Below are 25,794 nucleotides of genomic sequence, written 5' to 3'. Positions count from 1 at the left end.
TATTAAGATCAATAAAATAACAAAATTTACCCTATGATTTATAAACAGAGCAGTGGTTGCTTCTGATAGATGAATTAACCAGGAAGAAAGAAACACAAGGGAAATCTCTGAGAGCATGAGGGAATGGGGAGTGTGCTTGTGTGTGTGTGTGTGTGTGTGTGTGTGTTGTGTTTGTGTGTATGTGTGTGTTCTGAGATTATTGACTATTGAATATTATTGATTCCCTTTGTCTAATTTCATGAAATTTTACACTCAATATTTACACTTTCAATGTATGCAATTTTATTTCAAAAATAGAAATTCAAACAACCAAAATAATGATTCTAATATGTTTGGGTTGGTATGAAAATTGAATAGCTTATCTATCTATATAAAAGCCTAATATGCAAATTGTCCCTGCAGGAGTTCAACTGGGAGACCAGGAGTTCGACCAATTGCTATGACATGTGCTGACCACAAGGGGCCGGAACAAAATGAAGGAAGGCCCTGTCTGGCAGCTGGCAGACGGGGAAGGGAGGCCACAGCCAGCAGTTGGAAGGCCCCAATCGGCCCTGATCACTGGCCAGGACTAGGGACCCTACCCATACACAATTTCATGCATCGGGCCTCTAGTTTCATATAAAACATTTGGTATAATAACCAAAACATACTAAATATTACAAAATTTAAATATAATAAGAAAATTAGTTTTATTTAACTTTCAAACCTTTGCCTTAAATTAGAATTATGTGAGAAATAATTATTTTCTCTGAAGTACAAACAAGTCAGCAAAAAAAACACAAAAAAACAAAAAAATAAAGTAAAAAGACCTAAAACTTCAAGTTAAATATATACACAGCATAATTCTCTTAGCCTATATCTATTTCCTATTTCACTTTGTAGTCCATTCCCTAGTCAAAACTACTTATTTTAGAAATGTTAAATGCCTTATTAATGCTTTATTACCCTGAAATAACAGTACATATTTTACAATAAAGTAATCATATGAATTCCCATTTTAAACTTTTAGACAAATCCAAAAACTGCTAACACTGTTTAACCATTGCTAAAAGTGGTTTTTTTTATAGAATTGATGTCATTAACACTGTAAAATAAAAATAAATTTTCATGTATTCATTTTAGAATGTGTCTCCATTGAAAGCAATTGCATCTCTAAAGTTTATAAGAATACAGATGTCTTATAAAAAGAATATAGATTAAAAAGATTAGTGACAGTTCACTCTTATTAGATATTGACATTAAATTTTATTGAGATTAAACGGTAAAGAAAAAAATCACTCAAAATTATGAGGAAACAATTAGATATTTCATGAAAAAAGTATTATCATAATAACAAAATTAAGAGTATAAGATAGATATATTTAACCTACCCTGTGTCTTAAATTCAGTCACTTTTATTTTATTTTAAACTACAAATTGCCATATTTCTACATATATAGTAAAAATTACCTGTGTTGTGTTGTCATATCATCCTTCATTATTAGGAAGTGAATATACCTATTGAAAAGCCTTCAAAAAATATTATTTTTTCTTCACAAAATATTCTTACCACTTGTATTAATAGAGAGATCAGAAGTAATAATATTGCATGCAATATTTTTACTACTAATAATAAAAATTATGAAATGATCAAAAAGCTTTAAAATATTTAATTCAAATAAGACTATAAGGCGCACAGAACAACATAATTCTTCAGATTTGACACAGCCCTTTGAAATTCATTAATACCTTTCAAATAAATTTAATATCTACAGATTGTAAAGAAGACAAAGAAATACTGCTATCAGTAACATTAACCCTTTATAGCCTCTTCAAAACAAGAGTTCAATAACAGGTGGAAAATTACTAAAACTTTTTCTTCAATCTGCTCAATGCTAAATGTTTAAAAATTAACTAAAGGAATGAAGAATATTTCTAATGTCTCAGATTAAAAATAACTTTGAAAATATTCATTTCTTTCTTTCACAAAACCTGAAAACATTAGTGTTCAGTTTTAAGAGTTATCAGGACAAGAGTAATTAAGACAACTTATCTGCATAAGATATCAAACCACAATTAATTATACATTTTTTCAAAGTTATTTTTCCTTTAAATGGAGTGAGGAATTGATTACCAAAATCACTTCAGTGGCTTGAGAGAGACAAGTTTTGGAAATCAAAACACTAATCCTCATGAATTACCAATGTTTCTTCAATCGAAACTTCAGACTTAACTTAGTATCTGTTTTACTTCAGTTGCTGCATTATTTATCTTCTTCATCTCACTCTTTCTAAGAGAGCTATTGGATGGTCTACAGCAGATGAATCTCTTCATATAATCTTTTGCAGGTTACATCTGCTCTGCCTGTCCAAACAGGTGTGAAAGCATGAACAATTGTCATCAAGCTGGGGTGATGAGAGAGTATAGCAATATTCTAGAGAGTTACCAGCTGCATTTGGGCATCGCTAGTTTCTCAAGCTTTCTGATACCTCTTCATCACCAACTATTTTCTTATCCTTTGATCTCATTTACTATAAGATGAGCCTTACTATGAATTCCTCTGAATTATGTTTTTAAAAACGGTTTCACTTAGAATTGTAAAGCTGCAAAACATTCTATATTTTTCTAGTATTACTCTCTTCTCCAAAATCTCCAAATATTATAATCAACAAGATATTTTCAAATGCAATCTGCTGAATAGACTTTTGTCTCATGATATAGACACACACACAGACAAACACAGATACACACACACACACACAGACACACACACACACACACACACACACACACACAATAACTTTTCATCCAGTATACACTTCTCATAATGTTCAAAGGCAATATTAGACAGTGGCAGCCTCTTGCACATTTTTTTCACCTTACATTTACTTTGTCCTCATTTTGATATAGGATACATTATCACTCTTATGCACAAATTTACATGTCTACTTTGCACACTTACATTGCACTTGCATTAATTTGAACTAAATTTTATCTTCCTCTAATGCTCCATTAGTTTTATTTATAGTTAAAACTAATCCATAAATAGTAACATTATTCTTTTAGTATTGACTGAGTCATAATATTAGGTCCTGTATTACTAAGGATTGTAGATGACTTGTATTGTAGTACCAATCAACATAAATATCACATAGCACGACTTCCCAAGGTGAGAGGAGTAAGTAGAGTCACATTGTGGTTCAATTACAGTCTCCTTTGGGGTCCTTTGCAGTTATAAAAGGGGAAGTACAATATTATGATAAAACCTAAAAAATAACAATCATGTTTCATAGAAAATAACACTGTTCTTTGCAGCAAAAGATATAAAGCAGCATTTTGGGTACCCAAAGATATGTGTGAATCCAGTAGCCAATTGAATATCACATTTTGATATTCCAGGAAAGCTCTCCTTCAGTTTTTTACACCCATCATATTAAGTCAAATTCTAGAGTATCAGAGCAGTATAAATAATGGAAAATGCATGGGGAAGGACATGAGAAATGTGGGAGGGTGAGGCAGGAATTGATGGGCTGTGCAGCAAGAGGACCACAATAAAATTCTCTACGGAAAGACGATTGAAGTAGGGATGATGGCAAAGAGTTTGTAATGGTAAAGGGAGAAAAGGAATGTTGTTACTTCACACATGAACTTCATCTTCAAAATGTTGTCTCCATTGTCATCCAAAAGTACATATTTCATTTTTTGTGTGAAAATATTCATCAACTTTAATTGAGCATAGCCTATAAAATAAAGAGGTGATATGCAAATTAACCCTCTCACCCTCACAAGATGGCTGTCTACAATCAGGCCGGCAGGAGGGTTAGTGAGGGACGACCAACTGACTGAACAGCAGGCTGCATGGGGTGGCCAGGCCAGGGGGGGGGGGCAGTTAGGGGCACACAGGCTGGCAGTGGGGGCAGTTGGGGATGACCTGGCCAGCAGGGTTGGCAGTTGGGGTGATCAGGCTGGAACGCAGAGGCAGTGAGGGGCAATCAGGCCAGTGGGAGGGGGACAGTTAGGGGCGACCAGGCAGGCAGGCAGGTGAGCAATTAGGAGCCAGTGGTCCAGGATTGTGAGAGGGATGTCTGACTGCCGGTTTAGGCCCGATTCCCAGTTTGCAGTCGGACATCCCCCAAGGGATCCCGGATTGGAGAGGGTGCAGGTTGGACTGAAGGTAACCCCCTCCTCCCATACATGAATTTTGTGCACCAGGCCTCTAGTCTTGTAATAAGAAGCTATTCAGTCTTGATTTTTCAGTCTGTCTTGATTTTGTGAGTATGCAAATTAACCCAACCGAGATGGCGGCTGGCCATGGAGCTAGAGTAAGCAGGAGGCTTGGGTTGCCCTGGCAATGAAGGAAGCCAAGCTTCCCGCCCACCCTGGCCAGCCCTGGCCTCCGCTAAAGGCTACAAAGTTTTAATTATAGAAGATAGATAAATCCCAACAAAAATGGCAGTGGCCACGGAGTTGGAGCTGAGCAGGAGGCTTGGGTTGCTCCCGGCGATGGAGGAAGCCAAGCTTCCTGCCCTGGCTGGCCCTGTTCTCTGCTCAAGGCTACAAAGTTTCAATTATAGAAGATAAATAAATCCTAGATACCTGCTTCCAGCTGACCCTGGCCTCCACTCAAGGAGGCGCTGAAAAAAAAAAAAAAAAAAGAAAACGGAGGGGCTGGGACCTTGGGTCACCAGGGGGTGATCAGGCCAGTATGGGATGGCAAGGGCCGTTGGGGGTAAGCAGACCAGCAGGGGGGCCAGTTGGGGGTGAGCCGGCTGTCAGTGGGGGTCAATTGGAGTTGATCAGGACAGCGGGGGGGTGCAGTTTGGAGTGAGCAGGCCAGCAGGTGGGCAGTTGGGGGTGAGCAGGCCAGTGGGGAAGGAAGGTGGGGCGAGAAGGCCAGCAGGGGGGCGGCAATTGGGGGTGAGCAGGCTGGCCTGGGGGGCAGTTGGGGCTGATCTGGCTGGGGGGGTGGGCAGTTGGAGGTGAGCAGGTCTGCAGGCAGAGTGGTTAGGGGCAATCAGGCAGGCAAGCAGGCAGGTGAGAGGCTGGAGCCAGCAGTCCTGGATTGTGAGAGGGATGTCTGACTGCCCATTTAGGCCCGCAGTCAGACATCCCTCAAGGGGTCCCAGATTGGAGAGGGTGCAGTCCGGGCTGAGGAACACCACCACTCCACCCACCCCCCTGTGCATGAATTTCGTGCACCGGGCCTCTAGTATTTTATGAACAAGTTTGCCACAGAATAATATTCACAAGCATCTGTTTATAAGACCCTTTGCATTTTAAAAATGAAAAAAAAAATAATAACTCAAACAAGGATTGCTTTTCTCCCTGGCATTTGTCATTACATCTTTCCAGTTATATCATTATCCAGCATCACTCACCAGAGAACATTATTCTACATACTAAATTGAGTTGAGTGATGAACTGAAATGACAAAGTTTTAATCTTCACTAAAATTTTTAAAGACATAAAGCTATATTTGGCTGGGGATGCTGCCACTGATATATTTATAGTTTTCCTCAGCTGCTGTAAAGTTGCAGCCATTTCTTCAAAGCCTATTGTACATTACAATAGAACAGTGCTTCAATTAATTCAATTTCCAGTAGAAGGAGCTGGAAATGAAATTACTTGAACAGAGTGTGGTTTAGTCAGTTATGGGAAAATGACCTTTTAAAATTCAAAAACAAAATATTCTTTCTACTTAAGATAAAACTAATCTAATGATGTCATGTGTAGTAAAATGGTATATCCATTTAGAAGCCAAAATATTAAATGCCATTAGCTTGGGAATTAGAATGCAATAGTGAACTCAAAAGTCCACAAAATATAAGCTATCACTATATCCATAATCAACAAAGAAAAATAATACATTTCCCTATCCCTCTATCATTTGAATGCCATATACATTCATTCCACAGGTACTTATCAAGCTCATTCATGTGTATATTCTATCTGTTCTAAACACTGAAGAATTTTCATTTTCTAAATTAGATACAGGGCTTGTTTGCTATATGTTTAAAAGCAATTCAGAGAGACAGATCTTTATGTGGGTATGTCGTTACATTAAGGAATATCACAGAGCTCAGGGAATGAGACACTAATGTTGCCCAGAGAAGGCAGGAAAAAATAAATCAGAGGCCAGAAACCTTTTATTGGAAGCTGATAGCTGAGTGTGAATAGTTATATAAAGAATGAAAGGATAAAAATATTTCATGATAGTCAACAATAGAAATAATTATTTTGAGTTGTGAATAAACATGATATATTAAGGGTAAAGAAGGACTATTGTGCCTCTGAAGCGAAGAAATGAACTAAATATGTGCTATGGAAAGTTGTGCAAAATGTTGACACTTAGGCAAGAGCACCATTAAGAATAAAGATATATTCCTAGAAAAAGCAGATTCTCCAGTCTTAGTAAACATAAGAGAAAAAAAAAAAATCGGGTGAAAAAGCCATAATTATTTTTTCTCTTTATCATTCTTATTTTCTAAATGCCTCTGCGGTATTATGATTTCTTTATCAACCATTTCACATATAATGGATTGAAAAATAATAAATGCGTGATATATATTTAATTAGTAAACTAAAATTATGATTGAAAAACATTTAGTCCAATTCAAAGTTGAAGGGATTGAGCCCTAACTGGTGTCACACAGTGGATAGAGCATCAGCCTGTGGACTGACGTGTCCTGGGTTTGATTCCAGTCAAGGGCATGGATCCCAGTTGCAGTCTCCTCCCTGGCCTGGGCCCTGGCTGGGGTGCATGAAGGAGTCAACCAATCAAGTATTTCTCTCATATTGATATTTCTCTCTGTCTTTCCCTCTCTCTTCCACTCTCACTAAAAGTCACTTGAAAAATATCCTTGGGTGAGGATTAAAAAAAAAAAAAAAGTTAAGGGGATTGAAACCTTTGTTTTATATAACAAACTAAGGTCTATATATATGATATAATATTCTATATACAAGAATTACATAGCCATTCATATTATATAATTGAACATTTATTTTATGCTATACATAAAATAAAAGTTACGCCCTAGCTGGCTTGGCCCAGTGGATAAAGCTTTGGACTGCCCCCTGGTGGTCTGAACATCATTGAATCTGACATTTTAAATCATTCTCTTCATTATGAAAAACATCAAGACCTGAAAAACTGAGAAATGATCATGTCATGTGAAATGTTTTATTGTGTTAGCTGTTACTTAAAATTAATCAAGAATTTTCATTTTAAATTGTAGTATTATCTAAATTCTGAAAGTAAAGTCTATATTAATGATACTATAGACAAAAATATGTTGCCAAATCTGTTCAGTAATAAATTATGATTTATTGGCATGTAAATATCTCTGTTTAAAATCAGTCTACTAAAATGTTAAAATTATTTTTAATATGTTTTTATTGATTTGAGAGAGACAGGAAGAGAAAGGGAGAAAGCGAGAAACATTGATGTTGAAACAGGAATTTTAGGGGTAAAATAGGACAGATTTTGGAAATTAAGGGGACCATGGAGGAAGCACAGGGCTACAGAGCAACAGAAGGTACATTTCCATAGAATAGGGGAGCTAAAAAGCTGCAACTGGTACATTTCCACAGAATGAGGGAGCTGGGAACAGCAAAAGGTCTATATTTACAAAATAAAGAGAAGGAAGCCCCTATTCCAGAGGGAGAAGAAGAAAGCCCAAAGGGAATAGGAGAACAATAAGGAAGGAGGGGGGCGGGGGAGAACTTCATATGTCCCTGTGAGGTTCGACCTTTGAGCCTAGGAGTTACTGTAGTAACCAGTCTAGGGGAATAGTGACCAATCAGAGGGGATATCAAGGCACCAGGATCTGCAGCCTTTATAAGCCATAAGGAAAAGGAACTCAGTGGGACCCCTTCCCCATCTTCACATGGGAGTCTGTTCTGTGGGACTCTTTCCCCCTCCCCACATGAAAGTCTGTACTTGTTCTTTAATAAATTTTCACCTTTGCTATACCACCTTCTGTCCATGAACTCATTCTTCGATTCCTGCAGACAAAGAATTTGGGTCCCAGACCAGGGGAACACCGCATGTTCCAGTCCAAAAATGTGAGAGAAACACATGGATTGGCCACCTTCTGCATGCCCCTACTGGGGATTGAGCCCACAACCTGGGCATGTGCCCTGACCCAGAATCAAACTTGTGACCTTTTGGTGCACATGATGATGCTCAAGCAACTGCTCCACACCAGCCAGAGGACGGTAATTGCTTTCAATGGTCTTTGAAGTTGTTACTTAAAGAGTACAATTACTCAGGCTTCCTTATGAAATGCTAAGGAAGAACATTTTCTTGATGGAAACATTTTCAAACATTTTTTTTTTTTTTTTTTGGATAGAGGAAGTCTTTGTTTATTTTCCCTTCAAAAGTTTTTTGTTATTGTTATTTTGGATTGCATAAGCAACAAAAGTTTTGAAGTTCTACAATGATTCCATGAACATTGTGATGCCTAAGAGAAATTAAAAAGCTAAGATGATCCACCCAAATAAAAATCAAATGTTTTAGTAATGTTATTCCACACTTTAATAAACAATTAAAATGTTGGAGAAAATAAAAAATAAAAGCAATGGTTTTAAAAATATTATATTTCAGTAAAAGAAAAATAATACTTCATCAAATATGATCTATTTTAATTATAATGACCTTTTCTATGCAATGAAATTAAAAGATTTGACATTCTTACTCATAGTAATGACATATTTATTGGTTTAGAGCTCTTTAAATATAAAATTAATTCCCAGAATTTCTCTACATTTAAAAAAAAACAGAATGATATTTGAATGGAATTATTTTATGTGTATTTTGAAATTAAAAATATATATCTAGATGGTGTTTATAAAGAATAAATTTCTTTGCATAGATTTATTATCCTGTTTAACAAAACTCAGCTACTTTTTTATTACAATATATTATATACTGTCTTTTTAAAATTTTATGCAAGCTATTACAATTTACTGAATACACAGAAAAAGGTTTATGAAAGTGTAATATTGCTCCCACAAATGTGAAAATAATTGAAATTAATTGAAATAAGGAAAAGATAGACATTGTGCTACCTGCTCCTTCCATATGAAGCATCCATCTTATATGAAAACTGCTGTTTGAAATTTTAACCCTGCTGTTTGGCTTCTGTAAATTCTTGCTTGCTAAGACTACTCCCACTTCAGAGAGGCCATTAAACCTTAGTAACCAGTCTAGGGGAATAGTGACCAGTCAGAGGGGATATCAAGGCACAAGGTTATCAGTGCTGGCACCAGGCCAGGCCTCTGGTTGAGGTCTCAAGGCCCTAGTACATACGGGCTCTTTAAGAACTTGCAAAAGGGGCCGGAAACACCCCATATTTGGGAGACAAAGTAGGTAGAATCATATAAATAGAGAGAATTCCTGCATGTTGGGGCCCAGAATTTGGGATACATTTTTCCTCTGGAACGGCGCGTAATAAATGTAACTCCATCTCTCTAAGAATTGCTTTGTTCTTCTTCGGTTTTCTGTAACACATACAGGTAAAGATAGTGGTATAAAACCCTCAGAAAGCCACATGGAACTAGATGTTCAGTAGCACTCAGTGGGGGTCAATGAGGAAATAGCAGAGATTTCACTAATTTCATTCACCAAATTACCCTAAGTGTCTAGGTGAGGCAACGAACTGGTATTCATTAAGTATTGGACACATTAATAAACAAATAAATGACTGGAAGAGTAGTCAACTAAATTAAAAATGGTGGTGGAGAAGAGCATTACAGCTATAGCTTGGTGGTGTTGATGATTGAAAGAAGGCTAGTGAGCTGGAGAATAGTGGTGGAATGAGAAAGAGCAGGGCAAGAACCAGGCATAGCAGGATCCTGAAAATAGCATTCAAGATTCTGGATTTTACATACAGCAGAAAATGATTGATGGGTTTTGAGGCTGGGAATGGTAAGATCAGGTTTGCATTTTAAGGTATTCCATCCAACTGCCAGGTAGAAAAAAGGTTGGATAGAGAGTTGCTGGAGAACGAAGAACAGGCAGAAATATAGGAGTATTATGGAATGGACACTGGCCTGAATTAAAGTCTTTATATTTCTGAAAGCACACACACATACACACAAACACACACAGGTACTCCACAACCCCCTCATACACATACATAAACACACAAGAGAAGCTTGGAGATTTGAAGAAGAGAAATGAACAGAAAGAATGTGTTCTGGAAATCATGAGACCTGAATTCTGATCCTTACTCAGCATTCATTAGCCATGTGAGCTTGTAAAATTAAATCATACCCATCTAGGAAAGGAAATATGAAAATTAGGTGAACTTTAAGGTCTCTTCTAGTTCTACTACTGGAGATAATTTAAATTTTAAAGGAAGATATTCTTGAGCCTGAAATTTTAAAAGGTCAATTACCCAATGTTCTCTAGGGAACTATGCCACGAACACAAAGATTTTTGTGGTAATAAAGAATAGAAATCTGTTTGCAGAAGATTATAACCAATGCTGAGCTTTAAGACATGAAGTACTATGCTAATTTATAGGTCATAGAACAGTGATTTGAAAGCACAAAAGTTTAAACACATACACAAAATACTATAGACTTGGACATTTTATAAAAGTTCCCCTAAGTAAATTTTGAATTAAAAAGAAATGAACTGCATTAATATTTGGAGAATAAGATCACACAACACTTCATATGAAAAACATTCGAGACGCTCCCAAAATAGTGGCCATCATATAAAGAAAATTTAGGTCAGATATATACATGATCTCTTTTTAAAAAATGACTGGCATTATATTGCCCTATATGTTCTCCATGCCCATTAATTTAACTAGAAAAAAATGAATATATATGCATTGATGAAGAAACTATATGACACTTTGAATTTTAATAACAATTAGCATCTGACTTTTAACCTCATTGCTGCCAAAAGCTTTAATTAAAGGAGGCTCCTTCATCTGTAATTGTTATAAATAGGCCATCAGTATATCTGCTTTCCAAGATTCTATATGTTCCCACAACCTGTCACAAGAATATTGTAGTCCCATTGCAATCTAGTATGTCACTGACATTCTTATAACTACATGTAGAAAATTACTATTAGGTACAGCTAATAAAGTTCTTCAAAAAAGGTGGATGATGGTTTACTGAAAATTAAAAATTTTAAGTTCAATGCTGAAGAAAGAAAATAGCAGTCTCTGACATGTAGCATCTGGTAATCACAAATAATGAATGTGTCCTCCTGGTGAACATAAGAACTTTCACAGAACTCTAGAACACTAATCCTATATAATAAAAGCCTAGGTGGTGTCACGTGATGTCATCACAAGATGGCTGCTACAAGATGGCCACCCTCACATCGTCACAAGATGGCCACCACAAGATGGTCACCACAAGATGGCCGGCAGGGGAGGGCAGTTGGGGACCATCAGGCCTGCAGAAGAGGGCAGTTGGGGTGATCAGGCCAGCAGGGGAGGACAGTTGGGGCTAACTAGGCCTGCAGGGGAGGGCAGTTGGGGGTGATCAGGCTGGCAGGCAGAAGCGGTTAGGGGCAGTCAGTCAGGCAGGCAGGCGAGCGGTTAGGAGCCAGCAGTCCTGGATTGTGAGAGGGATATCTGATTGCCAGTTTAGGCCCGATCCCTGTGGGGATCAGGACATCCCCAGAGGGGTCTCAGATTGGAGAGAGTGGAGGCCGGGCTGAGGGACACCCCCCCCCATGCATGAATTTCATGCACTGGGCCTCTAGTATCAGAGAAGCAACAGTGACCACATTGGAGCAAGGCTCTAGCAACATTACCCAGAGAGTGGGACTTCTGTGTTCCCAATGAAGAACACAGAACATTGTCCAGACCACAAAAACCATCAAAACGGCTAATGTGAGTAGATATTGCCCTTTTAACATAATAGCTACAGCCTTTTGTCCGACTTTTGATTAAAATTTGGAAATAGCTCCATTACTCAACAACATATAATATGTAACAAATCCCATTTCTGTGAATACTAATAAAAATTACTGAAAACAAGCACAAATCCCATAAATTATCTTTCTGGGCAAGCCTATGGTTCCCCATTGCATGCAGTCTCCCCCTTTTCAATGATGCAATAATCCCAATTTCATCCAACTGCAAGTATATCCCTTGCGGTTTTTGAAAGAGGTGGAGGTTCCGCCAAACTTCCACTAAAGCCCTCCCTGCCCCAGATAAAGACTAATAATCCTGTGCTGATGTCTAGAAATACTTTGTTCTCAAAATATATACTCTGTATCTTGTCCTGTCTAAAACTCTTAACTTTACCTTTCTCAAATTCAGAACCCAAATTCTGAATAAGACATATTTTGTGCCCATGTCATCCTAAAATGGTCATTAGATAACACAAAAATTTTCCTTCTTTCATAAGATAAAGAATAATTTGATTTGTCTAGAAATCTCAACATTATAATTACTTCCAAAATATCTCTTTATATAAAAGCCTAATATGTAAAGTGTCCCCTTGGGAGTTTAACCTACTTGTAGTTTGATTGCTCGCTATGATATATGCTGACCACCAGGGGGCAGCGCAGAATGAAGGAAGGCCCCAGCTGGCAGCCAGCAGCCAGGGAAAGGAGGCCCCGACTGGCAGCCGACAGCTACTAGGGACCCTACCTGTGCACGAATTTCATGCAGTGGGCCTCTAGTACTAATATAAATGTAAATATATTAAAATAAATATATGTCAATGCTTATGTACAGATATTTCCTCAGTACACTGTTTTCCCACACATGCATTAGCCTTTCCCATTAGCAACATCCCCCACCAGAGTGGTTCATTTGTTACAATTGATGAACCTACACTGACAAATCTTAATCACTTAAAGTCCATAGTTGACATTAGTGTTGACTCAAGGTGTATATTCTGTGTTTGGAAAAATATAGAATGATATTGACATATGTCCATCATTATGGTATAATACAAAGTATATTCATTGTCCCCAAAATTATATGTGTTCTGTCTATTTTTCCTTCATCCCTCACCAAACCACTGGCAACCACTGATCTTTATACTGCCTCCATAGTTTTGCTTTTTCAAGAATGTCAAATTTTTTTAATCATACAGTATGTAGATTTTTCAGATTGACTTCTTTTACTTAGGAATCTACATTTAAGATTTCTCCAAGTCTTTTCATTGCTTGATAGCTTTTTCTTTTTCTTTTTTTTTTTTTTTTTTTTTGGCACTGACTATTTTAATTCCATTCCCTGAATGTATCATTTGCTTATCCATTCACCTACTGAAGGACATCTTGGTTGCTTCCAAATTCAGTAATTATGAATAAGATACTGTAACCATGCTTGTGCAGGTTTTTGCATGGGAAAAGTTTTCAATTCCTTTGATCAAATGCCAAGGATTACATTTGCTGGGTCATCTTGTAACAGTAGGTTTAGTTTTATTTGAATCTGTTGAACTGTCTTCCAAAGTGGCAGTAACATTTTGCATTCTTACCAATAAAGAATAAGAATTCCTGTTGTTCCACTCCTCAAAAATATTTGGTATTACCAATATTCCAGATTTTGGCCATTCTAATAAGTATGTAGTGGTATCTCATTGTTGTTAATTTGCATTTCCCTGATTACATGATTTGGGACATTTTTTTCATATTTTTCTCCCATTTGTATGTCTTTTGTGAAGTTTTTGTTCAGAATTTGGCTCATCTTAATATTGTTAATTTTAAAGAATTCTTTGTATATTTTGGACAACAGTCTTTTACCAGATGTGTCTTTTGCAAATATTTTCTCATTCTCTTCTCATTCTTTAGACAATGTCTTCTATGGAGCAAAAATAGTTAATTTTCAAGTGCAAAAGTTACACTTATAATTAAATTTAGACTGATAAATTAAGTCTACAAATAGACTGGTTGCCAAAATTTTAGATTCACAAAATACTTTTCCATTTTTGTTCATAAAATTTTTGGACATACACTATTAAGGCCTTTGACTTTATATCTTGGGAATCATCACTGAGTTATTATTTATTTCAATCTGTCATTAAATCCAAAAGCCAAAGTATATCCACCTTGTATAAAGGCAGTAGCAACAAAACTAGTGAAAGCTTCAGCTCTTTTTATTTTATGCTCTCCCAATGTTATTCTACTCTATAGACTCTTCCATTGACAGGAAATACCATTTCTCTATTAGTTGTCTTTCCTTCTGTGAAATAGTGCTGTCTCCCATTCACACATATACTAGTAAGCCCCAAAGTATTGCCTGTAGCCTGATGGTAATAAGATCAACTATATCTAGGCCCCACAAGTTTTCCTGAGTTAATAATAGGTTGTCCCCATAATTTGAGAATCTTTTTATTCTAATCTACTAGAGGCCCGGTGCATGAAATTTGTGCACGGAGGGGGTGGGTTTTATGTCCCTCAGCCCAGCCTGCACCCTCTCCAATCTGGGACCCCTTGAGGGATGTCCGAATGCCCGTTTAGGCCCGATCCTATTGGGATCTGCTGGCTCCCAACTGCTCGCCTCCTGCCTTCCTGATTGCCCCTAACCGCTTCTGCCTGCCAGCCTGATCACCCCCTTACCACTCCTCTGCCAGCCTGATTGATGCCTAACTGCTCCCCTGCCAGTTAGATTGCCCCTAACTGCCCTCCCCTGCAGGCCTGGTCTCCCCTAACTGCTCTCCCCTCCAGGCCTGGTTCCCCCCCAACTGCCCTTCCCTGCAGGCCCAGTCACCCCCAACTTCCCTCCTCTGCCAGCCTCGTCACCCCTAACTGTCCTCCCCTGCAGGTTTGACCCTAACTGCCCTCCCTTGCAGGCCTGGTCCCTCCTAACTGCCCTCCCCTGCTGTCCATCTTGTGGCATCCATCTTGTGTCCAAATGGGGGCAGCCATCTTGTGTGTTGGAGTGATGGTCAATTTGCATATTACTCTTTTATTAGACAGGATAGAGGCCTGGTGCACAGGTGGGGGTCGGCTGGTTTGCCCTGAAGGATGTCCTGGATCAGGGTTGGGGTTCCCTTGGGGCGTGGGGTGGCCTTAGCAAGGGGCCTGTGGTGGTTTGCAGGCTGGCCATGCCCCCCGGTGACCAAAATGGAGGCCCTGGTATCTGGGATTTATTTATCTTCTATAATTTAAACTTTGTAGCCTTGAGTGGAGTCCAGGGCTGGCCAGGGTGTGCAGAAAGCTTGGCTTCCTCCATCTCCAGGGGCAACTCAAGCCTCCTGCTCTCTTCAGCTCCGTGGCTGCAGCCATTTTTGTTGGGATTTATTTATCTTCTATAATTGAAACTTTGAAGCCTTGAGTGGAGTCCAGGGCTGGCCAGGGTGTGTGGGAAGCTTGGCTTCCTCCATTGCCAGGGAAACCCAAGCCTCCTGCTTGTTCCATGGCTGCAGCCATCTTGGTTGGGTTTATTTGCATACTCGCTCCTGATTGAGCTGGTGGGCGTGGCTTGTGGGTGTAGTGGAGGTACAGTCAATTTGCATATTACTCTTTTATTAGATAGGATTACTTGCTAATATGACTAAACTAGAGGACCAGTGCACAAAATCTATGCACTGGTAGGGTCCCTAGCAGCTACTGGCTGCTGGCCAGGTACTCCATCCCTTCCCCTAGTCACCTGCCACCACTGCTGTCAGCCAGGGCCTCCTTCCCTTCCCTGGGCCAGCCCTGCCCCCTGGTCGAACTCCTGGACAACTCCCGGTAGAGGGGACAATTTGCATACTACACTTTGATTGCATAGGATACTGCCAGAGACCCACAAGCCATCTCCAGCTTTAGTAGAAATATATTCAAATTGCATATCCAAAACTGTGACCTAAATAGCTTTTGTACAATCTAAAACAGGGAGATTTCATCTTCTGCAAAGTATGTCAAGAAAAACTGACCTTGAATACAATGGAAAAGACCCTTATCAGTTATTATTAACAACTGATGCAACAGCAAACCCCACAGTGTTTATCCTTAGATTTCTGATTTTCAGCTTAAAAGACATACATAACTTTTTCATGACAACTACATGTCAATGCTGGTAGGAAACTTCAAATTTGTTAGAAATCCACCAGAAACTACTACAGAAGTGGACTGCTTTTATCTAAGACAGCAGAATTGGTTAATGATTGCAAGAGTGGACAGCTTTTGAACAAGATGAGAGAACAAGATTAATTTTCTAATTCTTCAGCAGCCTATTTTTTTATTTTTATTCTAACATTAATCTTGCATATTATGACATTTTGGCATGCTCTTTAATTAACAAAAAAGTTTTCTCAATGTGCTCTTTCTTACTTTCATCTTTTTACTTTTAAACACTGTAAGCTTCTGTGTTTGCACTGAATTTAACTAGTTGATGGATATGTCACCCCCTACCTAACCCTGTTGACCAAAAAACAACAACTTTATAGATGTTTAAGTATTGCAAGAGATAAACATGTTTTAAAGTTATCTTCTGATACTTAAGATGCCCTCAGATAATTAATTCCAAACTTCAATCTTGTTAATATTGAACTTTGAACTCAAATCAGCAGATAGTTGTGATAAAGAATTACATTATTACCAGCAAAATGTACCCCACCACCAGGAATGAGAGTAATACTGAGTTTATTTGTGCTACAATAGTTAGCTTGTTCTTTTTAGAGACATTCCGGTCTGTTTTGCAGAAACGGTTTGCCATTCAAAGAATCTTTGCACCTTAAGGAATTAATAAGTGATTATGCCTTCATAAGATATAGGATAGTTCCAAAAAGTATGTGACCTTCTAATGAGAACATAACTTCTGTTCTAGAAGCCCAATAAAGTAGTTTGAACTTAAATGTATTAGCCGAAGTCGATATGAACAAATTCATAACCTTTGATTCTGTTTGTCTAGCCAAAGGGAATACACTTCTTGCTGCACATATATAAATTCTTCAGGTCACATAGAATAGGCTGTGACTAGGCTAGAAAAAAAGAAAATCCTTACTGGAGCTTTACAAATGGCACAGGTGGATTTAGGACAGGTTTCTGTTATCTACGTTTGGTTATTCAGGCCTTAATACCTATCACAAAGACTAATAACCATGTTGATACAGTTACCCAAAGTATCCTGCTCAGTCTCACAATTGTTACTTTTGTTGCGGAAGACCAGAGAAAAACCAAGCAACACTTTTAGAGAAAAGGAGTGACACTGTTTATTTATGCCAGCGGACTCAGGGAATCACTTTCCAAATCTGAGTAAAGTAACATGCAGGGGGCTTCTCTTTTATATCTTCCTGGGGTCTTTGTCTTGCAAATATGGATTATGCTTCCAGTCCTTTTCACGGGGTTTGCAAGAAGGCCCCCAGGGGTTGGGGGTCTCCAGGCCATATCAGATGGTCTGGCCAGGCACCAGCGATAATAACCCTCCCTCCAGGGCAGTGCACTGTTCACAATTTTATGGCCTCTGTAACAGGTTCTACAAGATCAGCTTCTGGGAAAGAGGCAGTGACTTATTCTAGGTTATCAAGAATGTACACTGGGCTTGCTGGCAGAGATTCAGATTGCTAGCCCCCCAAATACCAGGGTTACATTGGAATTAGCCCTTTTTAGCCTTCTCACTTTCATTTCAAAGGCACCAAAATGAATAGGAAAGACTAACTGTATTCAAAGTACAAGCAAGGTGCTGTCAACAACCTCCTGATTAGCAAAATCTTGGCAACAGTGAGGTTAATACTCTAACCTCCTGCTTCATCTCCCCTTGGACAAAAGCACGTACTAAGAAAGAGAAAGATAACCCTTGACAGTAGATGGGTGGCTCAGCACTGACAGTGAAGACCTGGTGTTTCAAGAAGTTGACCTGACACTCACAACTAAGCTCTGATATCTCCTGTTGAGCATAAAAACTTGCACAAAACACAGACACCAGGCAAAGCCATTTGTGATCATGAAGGAAAAATAATAAAAAACATAATGATGTCTAAGCACATAACATTGTATAAGTTAAAATAATGGTTAAAAACTGATTTCCTAATAATATATGTGACTGCTGCATCTTTTTAAATTGCTGCTTTGACTCTACTTTATTACTCTCCTCTTCCAAATAAAAATTGTTTAGATATCCAAATATGAAATTATCCCAGCTTTCTGAAAGCATTCAATCCCTTAAACAAAATTCTGCTATATTTAACCCTCCCCCAAATTACTTCACAAATTCTATAATACATTTTGTAATACTGAGCAATCCCATGGTTACCCTATATACTTTTCTTTGGTTGGAGGACATCAACAAATATATACACTGAGTGGCCAGATTATTATTATGATCTCTGCACACATAATAATCTGGCCACTCAGTATATATACATATATATATATATATATATATATATATATATGGCCTGGTGCATGAATTCTTGCATGGGCGGTTGGTCGGCCTGCCTGGTGGTCGAACTCCTGGTCGAGCGGACAATTTGCACATTAGCCTTTTATTATATAAGATATACACTGAGTGGCCAAATTATTATGCATTCAGAGATCATAATAATCTGGCCACTCAGTGTAGATGCACATACAATAGATTCTCTTCATGGTGGTCTCTAATAAAAAATAAATAAATAAATAAATAAATAAATAAAAAAGATTTGTTTAGTCCAGCTGGCATATTCAGTGGTTGAGCATCGACCTATGAACCAGGAGGTTGAAGTTCCATTCCCAGTCAGGGAACATGCCTGGGTTGCCAGCTTGATCCCCAGTGGGGGGGTGGGGGGGTGGGGGCGGGAGGGGGTGTGCAGGAGGCAGCTGATCAATGATTCTTTCTCATCATTGATGTTTCTATCTCTCTCTCTCTCCCTCTGCCTTCCTCTCTGAAATCAATAAAAAATAGTTTAAAAATCGATTTGTTTATATTTTGGTTTATAAAAATATAATATACCCATTCTGTTTAATCTGGAAAAAATTAAAATTACAAAATCTTACTAAGTAAAAACAAAAATCATTTAACATGCCCAGGAGCATATATATAGGACTTGTTATTACTCTCAAAATCATCTACCGTTTTAAGCAAAATCCATAAAGTTGCATAGATGAAAGGCACCATTACATTACATTGTGGTAAATACTCAAGAATTCCCACTTTTTGTAGTTTTATTAGTATAAACAGTGTTAATGGAGGAAATAAAATGGAATGAGTATTGCCAAGATAGTCACTTAAAAAAGAGTCAGGCTGAAACCGGTTTGGCTCAGTGAATAGAGCATCGGCCTGTGGACTGAAAGGTCCCAGGTTTGATTCCGGTCAAGGGCATGTACCTAGGTTGCGGACACATCCCCAGTTGGGGGTGTGCAAGAGGCAGCTGATCGGTGTTTCTCTCTCATTGATGTTTCTAACTCTCTATCCCTCTCTCTTCCTCTCTAAAAAATCAATAAAATATTTAAAAAAAAAAAAGAGTCAGGAGGCTTTGGAAAGTGGGGGCCTGTGCATATGTTGTGCCTCAGTTCCCGGAGCTGCCACCAAGTTGCTAAAACTGTTGCTAAACTCAGCTTAAGGCCAAGCAATGAATATCCTGGAACAACTTCACTCTGGACCCACGTGGACTTCACTTCCTTCCTTGTAATTTTCTCCTCCCTTGTTTGCATATTGCAGCTTATCAACTCCTGCTGACCTAGCCAGGATCCTTCATTAGCATGCAATAATTACATTTCATGGTTTTTGCCTTTGTAAACCCTGCCTTTCTTTGTTCTCTCCAGAGCACAGTTTGTATTGCTACCTGAGTCTGTGTCTCTCAGATTGCAATCCTTTTGCTCAAATAAGTGCTTCTGGTTCTTTATTAGTTAACAATAGCAACATAACCTCTTCATTGGTTAACAATAGCAACATAAAAACTAAAAAAAACTAAAAACTAAAAATAATTTTATGTATAAATAATGATCCTGTGTATTAATTTAGATTAAATATATTCTATTAGACTGGTCTGCTCTAACAAATAGAACATAATGTTTCAAACTCAAATGTTTGCTTTCCTCTGATGTGACATTCCGAAATGGTTTTCCTACAATGTGGACAAGGCAAAGAGTGATATGTTTCACTCAGAAGTTGAAGGGCCCGGAAGACTATATATAGCTCTGCCATCACATCACCGGTGAATGACTGATAAGACTGCTGAGTTATCATCACTGTGCACACGGGAAAGAAAAAGAGAATGGAGAAGAGCACACACAGGGGTTTTGATCAGACCTGGAACTCGTCCACACCACTTTCATTCCCATTAGATTCAAACAGCTACACTCAGTTACAAAAGAGTGGTACCCTAAAATTGTATGTCTGTAGAAGAGGTACATGGGTTTGTAAAACAACACTGTTCTCCCAACTGTGTGTTTTATTCATTTACATTTAAATAGTTATAGCTATCATATTGTCCCTACGTACCTTAATAAATGTTTAATTACATAAAACTTGTATATATGAGTGGTAATATATTTTTGTCTTTTTAAATTTATATCTGTATAAATATCTATATATCTATATATCTATATATCTATATATCTATATATCTATATATATAATATATATATATATAATCGATTTCCGAAAGGAAGGGAGAGGGAAACAGAGATAGAAACATCAATGATGATTGAGCCCGCAACACAGGCATGTGCCCAGACCAGGAATCAAACTGTTATCTTCTGACTCATAGGTCCATGCTCAACCGCTGAGCCACGCCAGCTGAGCTATTTTGGTCTTTTAGAAAATAACTATAGCATTTGATAAAAACTGTTCATACAAATGGGTTTATATTTCACATAGTGTTAAAACCAATCACTTGCTGAAGGCTCACATATGGAATTGTCACATAGTTTGTGTTTAAAATATGTTAAAAACCTGTTTTATAGAATAAAATAACTTCAAATAAAGTATTACTGAAAAGACAACACAATTTAGCAACATGACTGAAATCCTTAAGACGTAGAAATAAAAATTAACAATCTGCCCTAACCGGTTTGGCTCAGTGGATAGAGCCTCAGCCTGAGGACTGAAAGGTCCCAGGTTTGATTCAGGTCAAGGGCATGTACCTTGGTTACAGGCACATCCACAGTAGGAGGTGTGCAGGAGGCAGCTGATTGGTGTTTCTCTCTCATCGATGTTTCTAACTCTCTATCCCTCTCCTTCCTCTCTGTAAAAAATCAATAAAATATATTAAAAAACATTAACAATCCTTTGAGTTTAGACTACATACAAGATATTGCTAGCAAAATCTGTAATGGTAAAAGACAGTAACAAAAATATTCATTTTTAATAAGTCAAAAAGATGATTTAATTTTACCATTTTTTTTTAATCTACGGATTTCAAATTGTGAAAATATAAATTTTGTCAATAGCTTTTCATGTTATGAGACAGAAAAATATATCTAACTTGAATATCTATAAGGTAAGCCAAAAATTCATTATTAAATGAGATTAATTAATGCTGCTATAGAAAACTAGGCAAATGTTTTACATTTGAAGAAGACTGAGATCAAATTAATAAACATATGAAATCTTCATAAGCAAATCTGAAGTGTTTTGGAACAGACAAAATTAATAAAAACTCTTTGGCATCTCAGTGGACTCAAGTCTGTGGGAATTCTTTCTTTAGATTCATTAAGCTGCTACAGATGGATAAATAACAACATATATTTGTTAAAATTACTCTTTTTTTTTCTTGAAATCCTATAGTCTCCAGGGTGAGGATGTGATATAAAGTGGTTGAATTTCCTTCAGAAAAAAAAAAAAAAACAAAAAACAAGTTATTTGTATTCTTTTAAAAAACAGACCTATTCAAAATAAAATAAAGGAAATATAGGGACTATAAATAATAAAATCTTTAAAAATTTGCTAATTTAAAAACATATAAGCACATTGGACTTTCCCTTTTGAGTAATTAAATAGACATATTTTCCCTATTCTTTCCATTTAGTGTAAGTACCATGTGTACACTATACATAAAACAAGCATAAAATGACTTTAAAAGGTGATGAGAAGACAGACTGGCTAGGGCTTCAGGACACAAGGAACCACATAGTGTATCCCATGGATTTCCATTTTGTTTCCTGTATCTCCAAAATACCAACAAGCTCAGACAAACCAAGGCCCAACAAAAGCTAGGTCTCTCTAGCAAAGATATGAGGGAAGAGACAGCCTAGCAGGTCAGAAGCATTTCAGGCATTAACCACTCTATTCCAGCCAAGAAGCCAACACACACACACACACACACACACACACACACACACACACACTCACTTTAACTGTGGCCCCATCGCTACCCATTCCAGCAAAGGCCGAATGGGGAGTCTAGACTTTTCTTCTTTTCAGGTTGTTATCAGACATCACAACAGTGGCCTCAAAAAGGTCAAGTAGGAAAGTGGGGAGTCAGCACTTCCATCCCCCCACCTTCCCCTGCAGCATCAGAGGAGACCACTGAGGAGCCTGGACTTGCACCAATACCCAGCAGGAAAGAGGTGCTGCTTTCTCTCCTCACTGGGGTGGTGTCAGAAGAGGCACAATGGAGGGTAAAGACTCTCACCAGCACTCACAGTAGTGAGACCACTGCCACCTCCCTTAGTGATGTCTGAGAAACTGTAATAATCAATAGTTAAGAGGAGCCTAAGGAAACATGACTACTAAATGCAGCATGGTGTTATTAGAAGGGATGAATCAAAACAGGTCATTAAATAAAGCAAATGTGATATAAATAAACTGTCACCTTTAGTTAATAATAATGTATCAATATGGATTATTAATCTAAAAAATGTCCACACCAACATAAAGTATTTATAATAGGGTAAACTGGGTCAGGATATATGGGAACTCTCTGTACTATCTTCTCAATTTCTCTATAAACCTAAAATTATTCTTAAAAATAGTCTATAAAACACAAAAACATGCATATGTATACACACACACTTTAAAGTGAAAAGGCAAGATATAGAGTGGATGAAAATATCTGAATATATACATCCAACATAGGTTCAATGTACAAAATATATAAAGCACTATCAAATCAATAAAAGACAGATGACCTTAATTTTTTAAAAATTGGTCAATAGATATGTTCAAGCTTATAAAACAAACAAAAAAATAATGAAATGGTAATCAACATGGGAAATAGTGCTCAATCTTATTAGCCAGCACCTAAAAGCAAAATAATGCTATCAAAAGCCCATGGGAAAATGTCAAATAAAGGAGCCAGAAGAAACAACATGTTGAAGAGAAGGTAAAACAACTCTACTATTGGGATGATTCCTTTTTATAAACATTTTGGAAAAGAGTTTGGAATTATCTACTGAAGCTGAACAAATGAATATCCCAAGACCTAGTAATTATAGTCCGATAAAAATATAAAAGTATATATGTATGCATGTGTGTGTCTCAGAGATGCACACATGTATTTGTAGTAGGACAGTTACTATTTCTTTCAAACTGAAACCTACCCAAATATCCACTAACAGTAGATTGTATAAATATAGTACAATTACACATAGAAATACTACAACAGTGAAGAGAATGTTCTACAGTGGGACATAATAATATGAATGAATTTCACAAGCATGAAACTGAGCAAATGAAACCTGACACCAAAGACTTTAAAGTTCTAAAGAGGAGTTAGATTTCAAAGAGCCTGGGGAAGTGGGGTTTCTGGAGCTCTGCTAATTTTCTGTTTCTTGATCAGAAACAGAATATTATAATAATTTTCAATTATTTCAATAATTTTCTGGTTCCAGTGGGAGGGTTGCTTTGTGACCTTCATCTAGCTGTGATATATGCACTTTTCTGTATCCATACTATAATTAAACTACAGGCTTGGTGCACAAATTCATGCATGGGTTGGGGTCCCTCGGCCTGGCCGCCAATCAGCTCAATGCAGGCAGCTCCTGCATTGATCATCTGCCCCCTGGTGGTCAGTGTGTGTCATAGCTACTGGTCAGTCATCTGGTCATCTGGTTGTTCGATCGCTTAGGCTTTTATATATATATAGATAAAACTTTTTGTTCTTGTTGTTAATTCTTACTGGAGGATATTTTTTATTGATTTTTAGAGAATGGAAGGGAGGGATAGAGGTAGGGGGAGAGAGAAAGAGAGAGAGAGATTGGTTGCCTCCCATGCATGCCTCAGGGCTGGGGATTGAACCACAAACCTTTGGTGCACTATCCAGTGAAGTACACTGGCCAATGCTTAAATAAAACTTTCTAAAAAGTGAAAAAATTAGTTAGCTTTATATATACATACACAAAAGAATTTTATAATATGTTGTGGAGGGAAAAGCATGTTGTAGTATAGTGTAAATCTATATGATACTTTTGAAACCATAAAAATAAAAACATATATGTATAAAAATAAAAACAAATAACAAACATTTGGAAGTGGCAGAAATTACACTTTACTTCTTGCAACTTTATATATCTGAATAGACTGCATTTTCCCACTTAAAACAAGAAGGATGACAAGAATACAGTATAACACACTATATTAGCCGGGGTTCTCCAAAGAAACAAACCAATAAGATATATACAGACAAATGAAAAAAGAGATTTATTGTAGGAATCTACTCATGCAGTTATAGAGGCTAAGTGCCACAGTCTGCTATCTGCAAGCTGGAGAACCTGGAAACAGGTGGTATAATTTAGTCTGAGTCTGAAGGTCCGAGAACCAGGAGCTCAGATGTCTGACTCTAGAAGATGGATGTCCTAGTTTCAGAAAGGAGAGAGCGAGCACACCCTTCCTTAGTCTTTTTGTTCTATTCAAAGTCTTAACAAATTGGATGATGCCCACCCACACTGGTGAGAGTGGGTCTCTTTACTGAGTCCACTGACTCAAAATGCTAACATCTTCCAGAAACATCCTTGCAGACACATCCAGAGGCTCCTGACTTTCTACTACATAAATAAATGTAGGCTTTTTAGCCTGGCATTATTAGACCAATGTCTAAAATCCACTTTTCATTTTGTGACTTCCACTAGGTCTTCACAGGATTCTCCCTGTCAAGCCCACCTGGCTAACTCACTCCTCCCCAGTGATATTCTACGTTCCTGTCCCATCACTTTTCTTACTCTAGTTGTTTTGCAAGAAAACTCCTTTATCACTTATCACCTCACAAGAGTGGTTTTGATTTGTATTTCCCTAAGTATTAGTGATTTGGAGCGCCATTTCATGCACTTGCTGGCCACTTAAATATCTTCTTTGGAAAGATGTCTATTTTTATAATTTACCCATTTTAATTAAATTATTATCATTATTTTTATTTTGCTATTGAACTTACAATTTTAATATATTTTATATGAACCTCTTATCACATACTTATATATGGTTTGCAAACATTTACTCCCATTCTATAGGTTGTTTTTAATTTTGTTGATAATATTTTTGCTGTGGAGAAGCTTTTGAGTTTGGTGTAGTTCGACTCGTGATATTTTATTTTGTTTGTGTGTCAAGTGTCACATCTAAATATCATTACTAAGACCCATGTCAAGCCCTAGCTGGTTTGGCTCAGTGGATAGAGCCTCGACCTGTGAACTGAAAGGTCCCAGGTTGGATTCCGGTTGAGGGTACGTGCCCGGGTTGTGGGCTCGATCCCCAGTGGGGGCCTGCAGGAGGCAGCCAATCCACAATTCTCTCTCATCATGGATGTTTCTATCTCTTTCTCCCTCTTCCTTCTTTTCTGAAATCAATAAAAATATATTTTAAAAAAAAAACATGTCAAGAAGCTTTTCCCCTTTTTTTTCTAGGCAACTTATGGGTTCAGGTTTTATAATTATGTCTTTAATCCATTTTTAATTAATTTTTGTGAGCATTGTAAAATAGGTGTCTAGTTTCATTCTTTTACATGTGAATGTCTATTTTTCCCAGCACCTTTTATTGAGGAGGCTGTCTTTAC

This window comes from Eptesicus fuscus, chromosome 3 (assembly GCF_027574615.1).
Source record: "Eptesicus fuscus isolate TK198812 chromosome 3, DD_ASM_mEF_20220401, whole genome shotgun sequence".
Lineage (NCBI taxonomy): Eukaryota > Metazoa > Chordata > Mammalia > Chiroptera > Vespertilionidae > Eptesicus > Eptesicus fuscus.
This window is presented reverse-complemented; position numbering follows the sequence as displayed.